Below are 6094 nucleotides of genomic sequence, written 5' to 3'. Positions count from 1 at the left end.
AGAATCACATCAAAATCAACAATATCCAACGGGATAAGGTCAGCTGGCATAACAACATTCTCCACTATCACTGGACACCCTAGGTACACACGGTCTACAATACATCTCTCCCCTCTAGGCATAGCGAACTCTAAATCATACCCTAGAGGTGTGGGGCGAGGTTGCGTCACTTAAGCAAATGTATGAGAAATCACAGAATGTGTAGCACCACAATCAATTAATACTCTAGCAAAATAACCAAGAATATTTAACGTACCCATGATCAAATCCGGATTGTTCAGAGCATCCTGCAACGAAATATTATGAATACGCCCCTAGGTCTGCTGTCGTCCACCGCGACCTCTGCTCGTCTGACCACCACGACTCTGAGTACCACGCCCCTGACTGGGCTGACCAGACTGCCTCGAAGACCCCGCGCTACTCGAAGCAATCTCTCACTGCTGGAACTGTCCTCCCTGAAACCACTAAGAACCGCCTGCTGAAGTTGGAGGATACGGCATATAGCCGCCAGGATACGGAGGGTAACCACCCTGAGAATATGGGTCTTGGGGATACTGATACTGTCCCGGGGCATAAGGAATAGCATCACCCTGATAGTGATAGGCACACCTCGGCCTGCCTGTCCATAAATACCCGGACCCTGAATCTGCTGAATCGGCGCAGGTGGCGGCAAGAAAGTCTGCTACGGCTTCTGCTGTTGACTCTGGGGACAATTCGCAGCCCGATGTCCCATCTGCCCACACGTAAAACAACCACTGCTGCCACACCTACACTCACCAAAGTGCCGATTATTACACCTGCGGCAAAGTGGGGCCCTACCTCTGCCACCATCACCCTGTCTCTGGCCTCTAGCACCACCAGCAAACTTGCCTCCACGTCCCTGACCAGTGGCGCTAAAACCACCGCTAGAAGAGCTAGAACTAGTACCACCCCTCTTGAAATTCTGAGTCCGACGAGGCCCAAGCGACGCTTGACCTTTACCCTTATCATCTTTCTTCTGATTACCGTCCTTCTCTTCCTCATCACTCTCGCTCGACATGTTTTCTGAATCCTCAACCCTCAGTAGAATCTCATAAAAATCCTGGTAAGTATTACAATGAGTAGTGGTTGTCATCGAACGCCATTTCTTCTTAGTGCCTAAGCGAAAACGACGAAGCATCTCCGCCGGATTACCAGCAATCTCAGGATGATAACGAGACAAATCAGTGAACTTCCGATAGTACTCATTCGCTGTCAGCTTCCTCTGTCTCAACTCTGTAAATTCCTGCTTCTTACGATCAATGTACTCAGGGGGCACAAACCTTCTCTTGAACAACTCAACGAAAACATCCCAATCAGTCTTCTCAGCTGGAGTCAAACTACAGAGTTCATGTTCCCACCAGGTTGCAGACTCCATACCCAGAAACCACGATGTCGTCTCAACCCACCTCTCGACAGGAAGGTTCCCCTGATTGTGCAACACGCGAAAAGTCTTCTCAATGTGCTCTAACCATCGCTCTGCACCCTTGTGACCCTCATTACCTTCAAACTTATCCAACTTATCCAACTTCAAACTTATCGCCGACTAAATAGCTGTAGCAATAGCTTCCCCCAGCTGAGCAATATCGGGGAAACTAGGCTCAACAGAGCGACGTGGTTCCCAACGAGGCGGCATAGTTCTGACAGAAGACACCAAAACCATTAGAATACTCACAAAAGTACAGGACTGCCAAAACCTAGGCTCTGATACCAAACTGACACACCCCGACCGAGATCAGGGCATGCTGGCCATCACGCGTAGGTGACGTAACCATGTGCACAGTGCGGAAGCTAATAAAATAATAATAGAAGAAGTACAAATAAATAAAAACTAGCATACATAAGGTAAAATTAATAAGTGCTAGCGTAAGTGAGACATAAGTTCAGAGCATAACGCCTAAAGCAGTCCAAACGAAAATGACGCGACAACAGTACACCCGAAGGTGGCCCTACGTTGGTGATCGTCTGTCAGAAATGTCGGGAAAGCCCTCTGGGAAACCACCAAACCTGCTAAGTAGCTAGAACCTGGAGGGGCGCAAAACAAAAGCGTGAGTGGGCAAAAACAAAGCTTTTCGAAAACCATTTAACAAATAAGTTCTAACCCCTCGCCGTAAAACCTGTATACTTCCCAGAAAATAAACATATGTACGTATATAAACGCCAATCATGCTTAAGAATATGCCATGTCGGAACCCCAGAATGAAATGCAAGTGCTCGGGTATAAATCATATCCATAACATATAGTCTGGCAGCAGGAGTCACCTAACGTGACCTGTACGGCTACATCTAGAGCTCAAATCTCAATCTCAATAATTAAACCTGCCCACGAGTCGGAACCACCTAAAGTGGTCTGTACGACAGGCCTGGGTGTAATACATATAAACGCTCTAGTGCTACGATCACGTGAAGGCTGTGCGAATAATCGCGGGTCACCTACGAGTCAGAACCACCTAAAGTGGTCTGTACGACAAGACTGTGCACCTAACTTGGATCCAAGTTGAGCGTGTGGTGCGGGAGGTGAACAACACGTGAAGGACTGCGCCCTACTCTGGGCGGGAGCACTAATACCGAGGGTGCAGATTATGAGCTCTCTAAGTATCTCGAATCACTACTGAATGTAAACATGAATAACACTTACCTGGCACTTACCTATGGGTCCGCAGCACCCAATATGCATATGTATATGTATATATATATATATATATATATATATACACAACTAAAGGAACACAATCATAGAACTAGAGGAACACAATCATACCACTTTCAAGGGCTAAAATCTACAAAATCTCACCTGAAAAATCAACCCAACTCCGGCCAACTTCAAAACTAGTGATCCCGACGTCCAAAACCATCAAACAAACCACCCCGAGCCTCCTAGGGACCTCACCAAGCTACCTACAAGCTTGAAATTCCCTAAAACGTGAGAAATCACGTGTGCATGAACAGTACCTCAAATCGGACATCGTGTAATCGACGTGAAAACGAAGGTGTTCTTACCTGAAATGGGCAAGGTTGGACTCCTACAAGCCTCACGAGTCTGAATATGTGCTTGGTTTCTTCGATCTGTGGAGGTTCGATGGGTATGTGGGTGTGTCCGTACGTTTCAAAGGAAATGGGAAGGGAATGGGGACTCGGGACAGGTGCAGGGAAAAGGAGAAAATAGTGAGGGTGAGTGTGTGGTGCCAAACCAGCCACACCAAGCCAAAAGAACAACTACGCAACGACAATTCACGCTAGGGCAAAATCGTCATTTCACGTTACGTTTTAAAATTTCTGGGACGGGCTGTCACAGTGTGTGTGTGTGTGTGTGTGTGTGTGTGTGTGTGTAAACATATGTACATTCATCAAAATTAACCAAAAAATTTATTGTATCAAAACATGGGTACATTCTTCAAAATCACAAAAAAAAAAAAAAAAAAAAAAAAAAAAACATATTAGGCTTAATAACATTAGTAAATTTCTTCGATTAAACTTGACATGGATACATTTTAAAATCAAAGAAAAAAAAATGTACCCATATAAGTTTAAAAATGGATTAAAAAAATGAATAGATTTTATATATATATAAAAAAAGGGTACATATGACAAATTGGTATATTTAAGAATGAGTACATTTTAAGATTAAAAAGTTTTACATGAATGGGTACATATAATTAGCATGGGTACATTTAGCCAAAAAAAATAAAAATAAAACAAATAAAAAATATATATGTGTACAAATACAAATAAACTTTAAAAAATATGGGCACAAAAAGAAATTAATATATAGGTACAAATTAAAACTGAAAAGAAAATTAGTACAAATTAAAAAAGAATTATAAATTGAAAATGGATGCAAACTAAAACTAAAAATATATGATAAAAATTTGAAAAGGAATAGGATTTTAATCAATGAAATATCAAAAGAAATGATGAAAACCTAATTTCTTTATAGATTTAAAAAAAGGTGTTATGCATTGAATATTTCTTTCTTTTGAGGGTAGATGTTTAAAGGATTGAGATCTTCGCCTGATCTCCTTTATGTGAATCCTTAGAATCAACTAATACCGGCCGTTCATACAAGATGTGCGGCCAGAATTGGATTTTAACTTTTTTAACATTTTCACATAAACGAGGCGGTCGACCTCTCCCTCTGTGCTCATCTCTCTGTTTTGTTGAAGGCTTGTACAGTTGTACTGGATAGGGATTTTGGCTTCAAAACTATGTCCAATTCTAGCCGCATGATCTTGTATCAACGGCCAATATCAGCTGATTCCGAAGGTCAGCACAAAAGAAATTCGGAGGGGTTATCTGTACATAGTCAAAGTTAGTAGGGTTTGTCGGATAATAGAAGAAAAGGGGGGTCACGTGAACCCCATAAATTTCAAACAGGTAGGATAGAGTTGTACGGTCCATGCAAGCAACAGGCGCTGCATGCAGTTTATTTCATCCTTTGACTTTTACATTTTTTTTTTACCTTGACTTTCTCTAAATTCAGTTTGAATTTCAACCATTTTCATCACATATTCAAACCCAAAATGGGACAGCAGCTAATTAACTCCCGCCAGTTGCAACTGCTAGATACAAAACCATCGACGACGACTATTCTTTTTTCGAATATTATATATATGTTTTATTCATCCAACATTTCAACCATTCAACTAACTCCAAAAAAACGCACGTGCTGAAAACTTGGCACGAGGCACCTGTGGTCCTTTTTGAGGCTAATTGGGTCATGTGTGAGTTCATGGCAAGAGGCTAATTGTAAATGAAACTAAAACAGGGTGAGCTCCTATAATGTTTGTGGCTCGAGTGCCATATACAAAAAATAATTTTAAGACTATACAAAATGAGAGCAACAAAATAGCGAAACATTTGAAATACCAAAAAATGTTGTTCATTAAGAGGAAAGACTCTAATTTTTATGTAAGTAGTCACGCAATGTGCTTAATATATGCATTAGAGGAGGATTACCAACTGCAATCCTAAAATGACAGTTTTGAACATCAGTGTGAATATATAAAACATAATTAATTGGAATGTTGAACAGTAAACCAACCTTGAATACTAGCTACTAGCTAGCTAGATCACTTCTATTTTAACCAATTCCGCAAATAAGAATTTTTAAATGTACAATTCAAATGCATACCCTCCCCTTTGTTCAAAAAAAAAAAAAAAAATGCATACCGTCCCTTTCTCAAAAAATTAGAAGGATACAAAGACCTCTTGTAGTTCTGTTTTTAATCCGTAAATTAAATAAAAGCAAACAGATTTTGAAAAAAAGAAAAAAAAGAAGCAAGTACAGAAATTATATGCGAACAACTCAAATTCGTTGCATAAACTACGAAATCTAGTCTTCGTATTCATTCTCATTATTCACATCTCGTATTTTTGTTTCATTATTCTTATCTGAGATAATAATAAGGGAGACTTTGGATGCGGTCCTTAGTCATGAATATTCTTTGATTGAAACTTTGTTGGTTTTTTAATTTTTTATCGAGGTCCCTGAAATCAATGTGATAATTTCTCTATGTACATTAGTATATTTTTTAAATTAAAAATTAAAAATTTTAGTTGTTTATATAAATGAGATTTTAAATAAAAAAATCATAATTTATGGGATTAAAAATATTAAAATATAAATATACTATTGTATGTGTGTGTATATATATATATATAAACATATGTACATTCATCAAAATTAACCAAAAAAATTATTGTATCAAAACATGGGTACATTCTTCAAAATCACAAAAAAAAAAAAAAAAAAAAAAAAGATACTAGGCTTAATAACATTAGTAAATTTCTTCAATTAAACTTGACATGGATACATTTTAAAATCAAAGAAAAAAGAATGTACCCATATAAGTTTAAAAATGGATTAAAAAAATGAATAGATTTTATATATTAAAAAAAAGGGTACATTTTACATATGACAAATTGGTATATTTAAGAATGAGTACATTTTAAGATTAAAAAGTTTTACATGAATGGGTAAATATAATTAGCATGGGTACATTTAGCCAAAAATAAATAAATAAATAAATAAAATATATGTGTACAAATACAAATAAACTTTAAAAAATATGGGCAC

The sequence above is a fragment of a genome, unplaced genomic scaffold (assembly GCF_019419815.1).
Source record: "Pyrus x bretschneideri cultivar Hongxiangsu unplaced genomic scaffold, Pyrus_bretschneideri_v1 Contig14, whole genome shotgun sequence".
Taxonomy (NCBI): Eukaryota; Viridiplantae; Streptophyta; class Magnoliopsida; order Rosales; family Rosaceae; genus Pyrus; species Pyrus x bretschneideri.
The sequence above is the reverse complement of the archived record's forward strand: the minus strand, read 5'-3'. Positions refer to the sequence as shown.